This window comes from Anas acuta, chromosome 18 (assembly GCF_963932015.1).
Source record: "Anas acuta chromosome 18, bAnaAcu1.1, whole genome shotgun sequence".
NCBI lineage: Eukaryota > Metazoa > Chordata > Aves > Anseriformes > Anatidae > Anas > Anas acuta.
The window spans coordinates 7,875,848-7,890,072 of record NC_088996.1 but is presented as its reverse complement, the minus strand read 5'-3'; the positions used below and the strand labels follow the sequence as shown (position 1 = coordinate 7,890,072).

At 36.6% G+C, this 14,225-nt stretch overlaps 1 protein-coding gene across 1 annotated transcript in view; it reads left to right on the top strand.

The window, feature by feature from the left end:
* Nucleotides 1–209: 209 nt before the first annotated feature.
* ANKFN1 (ankyrin repeat and fibronectin type III domain containing 1) overlaps nt 210–14,225 on the top strand; it is a 136,069-nt gene continuing 122,053 nt past the window's right edge. The window contains exons 1-3 of the mRNA XM_068655151.1: nt 210–491; nt 6,225–6,291; nt 7,255–7,491. The gene's annotated coding sequence lies outside the window, so the exon portion shown is untranslated. The remainder of the gene's footprint in view (nt 492–6,224; nt 6,292–7,254; nt 7,492–14,225) is intronic.

The following is a 14,225-nucleotide window of genomic DNA, read 5'->3' as shown; positions in this document are numbered from 1 at the left end:
CTGAGGGAAAGTTTCTCTTCTGCCAGCTGAGGGAAAGATCTCCTTTCACCTGAGGGAAAGCTTCTCTTCTCTCACCTCAGGGAAGGCTTCTGTCCTCTCACCTGAGGTAAGGAAGTCTCCTCTCTTCTCACCTGAGGGAGGACTTCTGTTGTCACCTGAGGGAAAGCTTCTCTCCTGCCAGCTAAGGGAAAGATCCTCTCCTTTCACCTGAGGGAAAGTTTCTGTCCTGTCAGCTGAGGGAAAGCTTCTGTTCTAACAGCTAAGGGAGGGCTTCTCTTCACTCATCTGAGGGAAAGCTTCTCTCCCGTCACCTGAGGGAAGGATCCTCTCCTCTCACCTGAGAGGAAGCTTCTGTCCTGTCAGCTCAGGGCTTCTGTCCTGTCAGCTGAGAGAAAGCTTCTGTCCTGTCACATGAGGGCGGGCTTCTCTCCAATCACCTGAGGGAAAGCTCTTCTCTCACCTCAGGGAAGGCTCCTGTCCTGTCACCTGAGGTAAGGAATTCTCCTCTCCTCTCACCTGAGGGAAAGTTTCTCTTCTCTCACCTGAGAGAAAGCTTCTGTTCTGTCAGCTGAGGAAAGGCTCCTGTCCTGTCACCTGAGGTAAGGAAGGCTCCTCTCCTCTCCTCTCATGTGAGGGAAAGTTTCTCTCCTGCTAGCTGAGGGAAGCCTCCTGTCCTGTCCAGAACTATATTCACCCCAAGGTGCTTTTGTAACCTTCTCTTTCTGCTTTTAACGAGGTAGTTAATTTGCTGAACAAGGAAGCCTGGTAGTCGATTTATAAATTGCACCAGAAGTTTCTTCTCTACTCAGACATAACTATAACAATTTGGATTTTATGCTGAATGTTGGAATCTGAACAAACTCTTTGCAGTTTCATATACGTCCTTTATATAAGAAATGTTCCCTTTGCTCTTTTGTTTTATATGCTACTAATAAAATTTTTTTGTTAGAGCAGATTTTCCAGTATATTAAAGTCATGAGTAGTTGATGGAAATATATATATATGTATTTAGAACTGCAACTAAATACTTGGTTAATGTAAATGTACCTGTCTGTAAATCACTACTTCCATGGTCACTGTGGATGAGCAGGGCCCTCAGCAGGAGATCTGAGTATGGAAGCAACTTGCAGTTCTTCGTGCTATCTTGAAAAAGGAACTGCTATAGTGTGTCAGCGCTGTGGTTTGTCTACTCCAATATTCCTCCTCTTTTAAGAAAAGACTAGTAGCAAATATCCTGGGGGAAGGAGTAACATTTCCACCATGGACTATTAGGAAAGGTTATCTTTTTCTTTATCCATAGGTAATTGCCTTTATACTCTGATGCACAAGGATGGCTTTACTTAACTATTTTTTTTAGTCTAGTTTAGATACCCCAAAAATGGCTTATTGCATTCTCTATTTTTATTTAATTCTTTTTCCCCAAATACCTGGTATGAAATACTCCTTATACTTCCCATCACAAAAAATGTTTCTTGTGAACATGATTTTGCGTCATTTATTTGGCTTAGACGGAGCCAAATTTAGATTTTAAGATGCAGTTTTGAACTTCCACCACTTGATGGCCACATTTAAAAATTTTGTTTCAAATAATGCCAGTGCTGTATTTGGCGAGGTAATGAGCCTAAAAAGTACATGGTCAGAAAACCATCCAGACAATTTCCCATACCAAGATTATATTTATGCATACGTCTGTGTTGTTTGTGCAAATATTTATGTCAATAGCTCTCTGAAACAGCTGTATAATATAATGTGGAACAGTGGCAAATACTAGAAGTGGCAATTCAAATGTAACTCTCCAGTCCTGTGACCTTGCATATGGTGGCTTTGGCATCCAAGGCCTCAGGTCCCATGTCCTCCTTTCATTGCAGCAAGGATGTAATCGTTCCGAAACTGGTATTTCATACCAGTTTGTGAAAGAGTTACCTGTGACATGAGAGTGGCTAGCTAATCCATCTCCAAATTTCAATATTGAAAAAAACATAGTAGAATACGTTTTGAGATTTAAGTTTTTTGTTTATAAAGGAATGTGGAAATCCAATAGTAATTTCAGTCAGAAAAAGGCAAGACACTTCATGTGGAAAGTACGTACAAAATGGACATTCTGAATTTTTTCAGATTTTATTTTTTCCTAAGTAAAACATTATGTAAGTCAAAAGAATTTTTTGGCTTTTGCAAGTTTGTATTCTGAACCTTTGATTGAACCTTAAGCCATTCTTGCTGAAATCATGATCTAAGTTTTTTACCTAAGAAATGCAAACCTACAGAGTTTTTGATTTTATTTACTTTGAAAGTATTGACCTTAACATGACTCAAAAATATCATCCTACTGGATGTGATTTCCTCTTGGAGTTTTATTCTGACCTGGCCTATTCAAAAGTTGTGGGATTCTGTCATTGCTTGTACTATTTTATTTTATTTTTTCTTCTACCACAACCTCTAGGTTTCAGGGGCTTACTGGCAGGATAATGACAGTGTTACTTCAGTCAGCATGGTTCTTTTTAATTTGTCTTGAGAGTGCTTCTGCCAATTTTGTTAAAGGAAACCAAATAAATTTATTGTTGCCAAAAAAATATCTTGGGAAATACATGGAGAAGAGGCTGAAATATTACTGAAAAATAATTTAAAAATCTATATGTTTGTAGTGGAATTTGATAAGATCTGGACAATTTAAAAAGCATGCTCCTTTGGGTCACTTCAATAATCCCTTGTGATATTTTTAGACATTAGAATGTATGTTTTCTCCTTAATGGAAAACAAAACAAAAGCCTTGTGGATATTTTTTCCAGAATGAAGTGTTTTATCAATCAAACTATTTTGGACTGGGTCTGGCTTCAAGATGCAAAATGTCCAGTGTAAGAAGTGAGTTTCTAAGCTTGCAACATAAATTGCTTTCTCTATATTCAGCCTATTAAACAATGAAATGACATTTATATCTAATCTCCATCTCATGAATTTGTCTTTACAACATCCTAGGAAAACATAAAAACAGCATCCTGTTTATGATAATTAAAACGGTTGGTGGTAATGAATGCAGATATCAAAGTTTTAGTGTAATTGAGGTGATGGTACATTTAAAGCAAGCTAGCAGGTGTTAGATCTGAAGCTATGACTTATGGAGCAATATTGTACTGCACAGTTGAAGCTGAAGAAACCCTCAGTGCAACAGCAGTCTCACAAAAATTCACGAGGATCTACAAAATGAAAGATCCAAAGGGAAACTAAAAGACAATTTGGGCCATTCCAGAAGCTACTTTTTGGAACTCCGTACGATACAAAGCTAATTCCTTTACCTGACTCTTTTTCTGTTTAGCTCTATGTGTGTATGAAATGCTGAACTGTTTATTGTTCATTCCTAATTTTTAGTCTGTTTGAAACTGATAAAAGCTAAAGTGACCTAGTTGCACTTTGGGAGTTTCATATGGTTCTTGTTGTAGCTCATACCTAAAAATGAAGGAAAAGAAGTCATAATGCAATTATTACTAATCTTTGCTTTCTTCTTTCACTCTTTTTCTCTCTTTCCTCATCCTCTAGTGTGACTGTGGTATAGAATACAGCTGAGACAGAGCTGGTTCCAACCTTTGGTACTTATTTTTGGCTCATTAATTTTTTTGGCAAAGAAGAGACACTTAAAAGTCTGATGTTCAAAGGCTACGTGGTGATTGATCAGAAGTCAGCACAGTCAGTTTTGTTATTTTTTCCACTCATAGTAATGCTATTGCCTAAGAGCCCACAAAAACAAAGCAATTAGGTTTGCTTGATAAGAGGAATGATGCTGGCAGAACTATCATCAGCATTGAAACTAGCATGTTTCCATGAGATTAACTTTCCTCCACTTATTTAAGTGCCAAAGTCTAGTTTATAAAATGACGAGGTAATGCAAGTTGCATTTAAAGTGCATTATCTGAATTATGCCAACTGTGCTCTTCAGGAATGTGACGTTGTGAAATGAGATTTCCACACACCCACAGGAATGAGCAGACACTATTTATTAGCCTAGTAAAAATACAATCTTATATCAATAACACCCAGGCTCTCTCTCCCTTTCTTCCTGTTTGTGTTGTGTGTCTGAGTTAGTGTTGTTCTGAGCCAGTGTTGCCAGGTGTACTCGCCAGAGCCTACTCAACTGGAGCTGTGAATACCAGCCAAAAATAGCTAGCCCTGACCAGATGCTCCAGCAGAGTTAATAATTGAGAGCCAGTGAGGACGTATGCAGAAGACACACACAGCTATTCGCTGCTGGAGCTTTGAACTTGTCCATTGAAGATGAAATTTTAACTTACATCAGGATGTGGAGCAGTGTTAGCTGCCTGGATAGGATGGGTAGTAAGACACTGAGTGGTGATCTCAGGTTTATCTCAGTTCTCTCAGTTTTTATTTAGGTTCAGTTCCTGCCTCAAGCCATAGAGCTACTGGGTACTTGTGCTTAGCCAGTACCTTTCTTGTGACTTGATTTCCCCATCTTTGGAACAGAATGATGTTCATGAAACTGATCAGAAATTTTGAATTCTAAGCAAAAGCCAGTGTTGCTATTTTTGACAGGGAAAATATTCCAGATGGACTGATTTAGGATTTCGTAATGTTGGCAACAATGTCCTGAATAAGGTGGTGCTGCTGGTATTCAGCGGATTATATTTACCTCTGCAAAAAATACTGGGTTTATGGGAGACTGTTGGGACTGGTGATATAAATGAGCTATATATACCGATACATTTCACTAATTCCCCTTTTAATCTGTGAAAAACCTCTGGGGCTGTGGATGAGGTCCAGAGTATGTGAGACCTAACAAACTCTGGCAGAACTTCCTGTCTTCATTTGGAAACAAATTAAATGCATAACTCAGAAAATGGAGAATATCTAATTTGGTTTTATCTCAGTACGTTTGAGTGTCTCACTAATTCTGATACCCAATTTGCTAATATTTGAGAAAATTAAGGTTATGGGTGAGCCCTGAAAAAAAAAAAAAAAAAGTTTTCTGTGTTAATTAAAGAAGTACATGAGTCTGGTTTGGAACCCGTTTAGGCAGTTCTGGAGTGCTTGCTGCAGCTGGTGGGCTTCCAGGAGGTGTCTGGAAAGGGAAAGATTAGTTCTGGTTAGTAATACTGTTGGATGGCAAAGGCACAGGAGCCAGAAATTAAGAATTTCTGTCAGACTCTTCCTAGATAATGACAGACCCAGCAGGAGACGATTGCTTTCTTTGGATGCCCATGTCTGACTCATTCTTTTCTGAACCCTAGTAAAGCTGAATTGTTGGTACTTCAAGAGAGCCAGATTGCTGCAAAGAGTCTGAAGCTTGAGCATGAAAGAATTGAAAGACTGTCTGTGAGTTATTTGAACTTTAGGAAGGAATGAAAAAAATGTTATCTAGCTACAATGCTGAGTCGTTTTAGCCTTAGGAGCTGCTTAGGTCAGCTGAAAGATTGGGAAGGAAAACACTGACTCAAGTATTTTATTGTGTCAGCAGAGGGTCCCTGCCGCAGTATGGGCTGAAACATGAAAGTAGGGATCCAAAGGGAATTGCTATCAACAGTAGCTGCTTTAAAAATAGTGTAATTCCTTTGTTTCTGAGGATTGTCTAAAGTCATAGGAAATCCTGCCAGGAACCTACAAGCCCATAGCATTAGTAGATCTTTCACTGAGGAGTTGAATACAATGAGATTTCCACCAGATTCCTTTTTCTTCACTTTTCTTCTGACTTACCATCTAGCCAGGTGGGTGAGAATACCTCACAGGTAGGCTTTTCCACAGAAGGTAAAGCTTAAAACCTTGTAACCACAATTACTTTATCTCCTTACTCTCCAACACAGACATGTGACCAGTCATGGTAATAAGTAGTTCTACTCTGGCTCCATAATACCTTTGCTTGTGTCCTTAAAGATTTCTGGAATCTGAGCACTATCTTTGTGGAGGACTGTGTTGGAATTTTTTCTTAAAAAATCTAATAATATTATTGGATTAACATTGTTATGTGCTTTCTGTCTTTAAATGATTATTTTATCCTTATAATAATGCTTCAAATATCAAGATTCTCATACTGTGCATTCTGCAAAGGAGGTGGGGGGCAGAAATCCCAGTTCGCTGATTGTAATTCAAAACAGTAATGACCTCTTATTCAAATGGTGTTATCTCAAGCATTGCAATCAAATTCCAATTTGGAAAAAAGAATCGATGCACTTAAACTTTTCTTCTACCACAGTTTGACATTTCTTTCTTTTTTTCACTTACAGTGTCAGGAAGTGGAGCTGAGTTGGCAGTATACGGCAGCAGTATATGCCATCCCAGAGGAGGCTGTAAGTAAGTGTTAAAAATGTTTAGTTTTGTCTATTAAAAAGACTTTTACTGAACTCTAAAAAGTAGTAACAGAACTACCACTTCCAGCAGTTTAGTGGTTGTTAATAGATGTTGGTATATTGATTATTTTCTAATGGGGATTTAAATTCCTATCAGCACTCTCCACCGTAATGGAAATACTTTCTTAAACTCAGCCATCTGATAAATTTCCTGTGAACTCCTTTACATAGGTTGAAATTTGCCACTGTACAAGTTAGTAAGCTTGTGGGATCTGTCATTGATTCATATAGCTAAATCTTGTGGATACTGCTTGCTTTGGAGAGCTTGTCTTGCAGCTTCATGTTACGTTTCATCTGTTCACCTGTTTCACTATTTCTCCACAGAAGTTGTAATTGTGTTCTTGTACACTAGAATAAATTTAAGAAGCTGTGTAAGGTGGCCTTTCATTGGCACACAATAATTGTTTCCTGTTATTTCTTCTAAAAAGAAGATTTACACAAATAGTTGCACTGCTTGTGATTGTCACACAATGCTATTGTTTGCGATATGGTGTTAACATCAGTAATATAATATAACTTACTGAAGCGAGACATAGTATCTGTCAGGATTATTTCATCCTTTGCTGTTCTTATAATGTGATATTGAGATTTCTTTCATTTATTAAAATGCAATATCATTTTAAAGTAACATACAGATTTTGAATGCCATGATATTCATGTTACCAATTGTTTAAAAATCCTTTTTCAGTGTTGGTCCACCCTTAGCTTATTAACAATATTTGCTGTTTTTTTTTTTTTTCTTTTTTCTTTTTTTTTCTGGGGGTTCAAAATGCCACTGCAGGACAGATGACATGCTATGGTATATCATTACAGTCTAATGTGTTACTTCGTGGTCTCAGGTTGCTTTTCTTTGAGTAGTTGGATACTATCAGCTGTCTGTTTCTCATCTATTGTTTCTTTCCCTCAGAAGCTCTGTAAGTGGGAGATGACAGAGCCAACGCACTGCCTGTGTTAGGGGAGCAACAGAACTCCGATAGTGATGTAAATTATTGGAGCAGTGTTCATCTAGGGAATTGCAGACAGACAAAGCAGCTCTGAGGAAATGCATCCCTGTCAAAGAAACTTTGTTTCAGCTGAGGCTTGAATAACAGCAGAAATGAAAAGCAGAGTAATCTGGTGAGGGGGAAAATGAACTGCAGAAACTGTAAGTATTTTTGAACGATTTCGTACATAGCTCACTTATCTGATGAGCAGATTCCTATATGCATTTCTGGACACATTTTTTTTGTCTTTGAAGAATGAAAAGTGCATTTCCTTTAATGTGATGTGTAGGCAGATTATTTCTTTCCCGTTCTCTAAATATGTGGATAGAATATTTTATATGAAGAATGGAATCTCAAATATTTATAGGGGAGAAAACTCTTTTATTTTGCCTTCCAAGTATACACAAACATTTTGATCTAAATATACACTAATACTTTGGTTGTGTGGTCAACATCTTTTAATGGGACATACTTATAAGCAACTAATCATAATATTAAAGACCAGCTTTTTCATTTCAGTTTATGGAGTTAGTTACATTTCTATTGTTTTCTTCAAGAGTCAACTTACAGGACTATGTTAATATCAATTACTTACCTGCATTCACACAAGAGCAAACTCAGTGCTAAAACTGTCATCCTGAAATAAGTTTGCATGGAGTTTTATGACAGTCTGAAACAAATTTTTTGTTTATGAACAGTTTTTGTTTATTGTGGTTCTCAGCAAACAGGTGTGTGTGTGTTTGTTTCATGGGACCAGTTTTGAACAGGACAAATCAGCTCTAGCCAATAAGAGACTAAGGAACTCTGTATTCTGCTACCACACTCAGACCACCAGGAAAAATAAATTAAGAAAGGGTCATCTGGATTTTCTGAAATTAACCTGCAATGATTTCTCATTATGTTTTCTAAGCAATATATTTAGCAATTAATTCAAAGTTAACAGTCTGCTATAGCAACATTTCTTAGAATTGATGTTTTTAGAATGTTTATTGGGAAGTGTGGCACTGCACCACTCTATATTTTTTGTATGTATTATCATAAACTGATTAAGACGCCTTTTTGAAGTGAAAAACAGTGATATAACTTAGCATGAGTCTATCTCCTTTGGGAGAATTTGATTTGACTCTATCTTTTCAGAGGCTCTAGATAAATTGTGATTCAGGTAACTAAATAGTCTCGTGGAGACTGCTGTTTCTAATGGAAAAAACTTACTATGCATATACATGTTATGATTTGATTGACTGACTGTTTTGGAAGTAGCATGACATCCTTGTCTATACTCTTTCAACATACGCAATAGTGTGGTACTAGTTTCTTATATTTGAGGTTGCTTAACAGTTCTAAGCACACAGTAAAGAAAGTCTCCAAAGAATTTACCTAAAACTTTGCACTGAGTTTGATACAATCTATGGCAGAAGAGCAGCTAGCAAATCACTTGAGAAATAATACCTGTTTCCTTTGTTTTCAATGTGATGGCATATCCAATTACACTCCATCTTCACTGAAATGTTTCTGATGTGGGTTAAAACTTTATTGTTAATCTCCACAGGATCTGTCTTGGATCTCTTTCCTTTATTGTTCATAGAACATCCCTAGTTAGTTCCTCATTATTTTAGACTTTACTCTTTTGTTTGTTTGTTTGTTTAAGGTTGACACTAATCTGAAGCAACCATATGATTCAGTGAAAAATTCAGATCTTCCAAGAGAACAAAGGAAATATCAGATTAGATGGTTGCACCAAAAATATTTTGTGGAATATTTTTAAAGGAAGACCAGCTAGTTTGAAATTACATAGCTAATTAATTTCTCAATTTTAATATTAAAAACTATGCATCTGGAATACGGTGGCTCACTCTAAGAAACTGAGATCTAGGTTTCAGTATCTTTGAAAAAATTCTAATCTCATCACTTTTCAATAAAAATATGAATGCCATTATTATATGAAGTATTAAATTTCCCAAGCACTATTTTTTAAATGAGGATTAAGATTCAATGAGGTACAATGAGGTCATTTCAATTCCCAGGATAACCATATTTCTAAATGTGTTTGTGTATGTTTCTGGCACAAATGACTACACTTTCACTATATCTGTTGGAACATGCTTATGCTCCTGACTCTTTTAGCAGCCAGGACTGATGCCTGGCCAATCAAGGATGAGAAAAGGTAAAGAACAACATTTATTTCTTTTGAAATAGGTAGAGCTATTTATTTATTTATTTGTTTGGGGAGGAGGGAGGGGGGGGAGAGAGGGGTAAATAACCTTTTAGTGATTGGAAACCATTTGTGAATCAGTGTTGAGCCGTTGTATGATTTATTCAAAATAGTTTAGCAGCAATACTTGACTTCTGTTTAAAAATAGTATTTTGAGGTTAAATTTAGCTCTGTTTAAAAGACAATTTAGATACTACATCCTCTAAGTGGAATATTAGATTTGACCTCTGATTCTGAGTTAAATGTTAGCCATTGAATAAAATATAAATATCTGCTATTAATGCAGTGCTAAATCCATGAAATTCACTTCCAGGTAAAGACTATCTTTTCAATAAGAGTCAGTACTCCTGTTAGTTTAATTCTTCTGAATTGCATAGAAGAATGAATAGGGTAGAATATTCTGAAACTTGGATATATTCTGGTCAGGAAAATACAACTAACAAGTCTTAGTCCTAGTCACAGAATTTACATTCCCAAGTGAATGGAGGCCAAAAGAATTTACTGGCTGAGATGGAATTGGTCCTCTCAGTAACTCATGAATGCAGTTATCAAAGGAAGATAGGAGTCTTTATTGTCAAATTTGGCAGTTCAGAGTTTAAGGCCTGTTATAAAGTGAAGTCACGTTGAAAGTATACAGTATTTGTTTCCATGTTTCACCTGCAAGTGAACTAGTTTTAGAATGGTACAAAGAAAAACGTTGCTCCAAGGGCTTTGTCTTAACAATCTTTAGGAATCAAGGGAAACTTGTCTGCTAGTGGTTAACACCGAAGAATAGCCTTCATCTTTCTTTGAAGTGATGCATTCCCTAAGCATGTAGAGAAACTTGATGTTTATCAGACAAGTTGCCACATATTTGGCCTAGTATTCAGTTAGCATTTGCTAGTGTACATTATTTTAGTGCACTTTGTATTCCATCAAAATGCTTAGAACTGACATTTCACTTCAGAGTACCTCATAATAATGATGCAGATATCTTTCTATTATTTTTCTCTCCCACTTATACAGAATTTCTGCTTTGTAACCCAACAGAAATTACCTAGCTGATTAAAAGACTTGCTACAAACAATGTTAGACCCCTTTTAAGTGCTGGTAGAAAAAATGTAGGGGATTGTAGATACAGGAAAGATAGCTGAGTTAGTGTTTTAGAGATACAAGAAAGCTTTGTGTCGATAACATTGTTTTCAAAATTTTTAGTATATCTCTTACAGCTGGTCTGCAGCATTTGTGGCCCCAGTAGTGTTCCTTCTGTCTGCAACTAGATAAAGCACTGTGGAACCTCACCAGTAAGTCAGATGAAAACACTCTCCTGTCTTCAGCTGTTTCTGTGCTACACGGTCTTTTAGTTGCCTGAAGAACAATCAGAGTGTGGGAATTGTATTGAGAAATCATAAATTGCTTTGGGATTTACTCAACAGACTCTAATTTTGTATGAAATATGTGATTACGGAAGCACATAATAAGCATTCTCTTCTATGCTTACAAAGAGTCTTTTCAAATATTTTCAGATAATTTTCTGTTAGGAATTCTTAGATTCTGTTGCGTTATATCAGGCCTGGCATGTATTTCAGTCAGGTTTCATAGCAGATTTGCTTATCATGGAAAGTTTTTTCCTTTTAAACAAATAAGCAAACAAAAATTCCTAACTGTCTTACAAGTAACACTCTTCCCTTTGTGATAACTGCTGTGCAGGAACATTGTTTATTTTAAGCATGATACCTTCCACAATTCCTTAGAACACAGAAACAGAATGAAGAGCATAAGTAGTACATAACTACAAACAGGTAGGATCCTACTAATGTATGTACTATTGAAGAATTAACAGAGGAGGCCTAATGGTAGCAGCAGGTGGGTACTTCTGACCAACCTCCCATTCCAGCTCCCAGTATACTGAGTTAAGACTGCCTGTGTTAAGGCCAAAGCCATAATGACAACTTGGTGACAAAATGGGAAGGATCTATATTAAAACACTGCAAAGTTGAGAACGTATTCTAACAATTTCCAAGCCATAGTAAACCTGATATGTTTTTTGTTTTTTTTTTTCCTTGATTTAAGGAACCAGCTAAAAAGTTAACTGCATCCAACAATTCTTAAGCATTTTTAATATCATGAACAAAACAACCGGGGGGGGGGGGGGGGGGGGAGGAAAATCCCAGTGCTTTTTTCTAAGATTTTTTATTATTATTATTATTATTTATTTATTTTTTTAAGATTTAAGATATAAAATGTATGCTTGTCTATGTAGTACTGTAAGAGGATAAAGTGATTTTCTAAAGTAACGGCAAAATGCTATTGCCTCTTCATCTTGATTTACAGGATGGGAAAAACAGATAAAATTCCAATATTTTTCCTTGGATAATAGGTGGTTCTATATAACAGTTTAGCAAGGCCATTGATGTGAAGGATGACCTAAAATGAATTAGACTATTTCTGAGGCGTATTGTAGTATATTTATACAACACTGCACTGCAGTGGAATAGACATGTAAACTTACCTAGACACTCAAAATATGCAGTCAATGACACTCAGAACATGAACTGCACAAAGTAGATGTGGCTTATGACTCCTGTACTTGACTGTGTGTCAGAGCAGCATTGCACATTAATTTTTTAGGCATTTTTGAAAATCTCACATTATTTCAAACATTGTAAACTTCTGATCAGCCTGAAAGGAATGACTTACACACATTGACTAGCTAATGTTATTTTAATTGCAGTAGAACCGAGAATCCTTAGCCAGGATCATGACCCATGTGCCAGGCACTACTTACTCAATTAACTTCTGCCAGAGAAAATTTGTTATGCTGAAATTTATCAGCATTAGTAACTAGAGCTGTGTAGACCACAGTGCAGACTGATTGATTCTTCTGCTCAATATTGCATTGTAGACTTTAGCTGTAGGAAAACATACTCTTCTGGGTTCAGATCACCAGGGTCTGCTGGTCACTGGTTTCTCCAGCATCTACACTCCATTACCAATACTTAAGCTCCTGTATATTCTGTAATAGTCGTACAATGACAGTGAAGATTAAACTATATATTTTTTGCAGTCACCTATGTAGCCACAAATATGTCACACATTTCACATAAACTTTCCAAAAACATTTAAGGGGGACTCTCCCTGAAGGCAGGACTCAGACCTACAATTGGCAGAACCATGCTGCACAAAAGTTTTCTAGCACAGATGTGAGAGGAGTTGGCTGTGCTCCTGTGCCCCTTAGGTCTTTGCCCTAGAGGTAAAATAAAAGCACAGAATTGAGTGGACAAATCCAGAGCAGTGGTTCATGCCCTTTATATGTAAAAAAGCATGCCCTATAAAGTTCAAATTTAAAATTTCTGAAAACACCAGTGAATCTTCTTCTATCCATATCCTTGTATAGTACTTCTAGTCACTATAAAATAACCACAGATTTTATTAAATACAAAATGTATGTTTTGCTGTGGTATTCCTCTTCCATACATAGACATCAAGATAGCTACAGATTACCTAATGACAACATTTTGGTCCAGTGAATGTGTCAGTAAAGCAAACCAAGCATTTCTCTTAATAAAACATCTTTCAAGCATCCTTAAGGACACATTAAAGCGATCTCCTTAGAAGCTGTACTTAGTAAGCTAATTAACATGATCAGAGTGTGCATTCCTTCCTTATGATTAACTCTATGGCACTGAAAGGAAAATTCTAAGTAGAAGTCTTAAAGTGACACTAAATGCATAGATTCTTATATTCTGTATTGGAATGCATGACACACTGACTGCAGTTTAAGTAACTGTTTAAAGTATTTTGAAAGCAGCAAGGACATAATTCAACTTAAACTCTGACTTTTCCTCAACAGAAATACACAAGGCATTAAACAACTTGGGCAAACAGTCTGGAAAGTTACATTGCTGTTCATCTTGTTACACTTGGTGTTTTTTATGTAATGGTGAATTATACTCCTTAGAGCTGGGCCTTCAGCATTTTTCTGAAAACATACAAGTGTACTACATCTAATCCTCAGGATTGGTATAACCTATTTACCATGAAGCAAAGCTAATGTGCACATAAATGATTAAAATCATTTTCATCACATGCTTTGTGTGATATCTAAGTTTGATATCTAAGACAGTAAGAATACTACAATATTAACCATAGGAAAAAAGTAACAATGGTTATTTGTATATTATATACAAGAACTTTGCTCCATAACATTGTGCCCAGGGTACAAGAGCAGTACTGATGCTCAAGCATGCTGTTTTGTATAAACCAGTGTTACTACAGGATCTTGGTTTGGCTGGCTGAATTATGATTAATTTACTGGAAGACAATAGTGTAATAGTGTGTGGTGATATAATTGCGATTGTAGTAGGATGGAAGAACAAATGCTGTATTCCTTGGAGGCTGGTGCTGAAACAGCTGAATGGCATGGTGTTGTTTAATACTGCATACACAGCTTAGGCAATGAGCTCTTCAGCAGAATTGCACAGCTTAAATTCTGTATTTTCACACACATTTAATGTGGCCTACTGACTGTCGGCTCTTCTTATTTTGCTTGAACAGAATTCTTGTTTCAGCTATGATGAGATACATCAATGTAGCTCTCCTTAAAGCTTATTTCTATTTTATTGCCATTTTATACTAGTTTGTCAATCTGTCTCCATTTGGAAATCTCTCCATGCTTCTGTTTGTCAGGTGGCCATATAAATT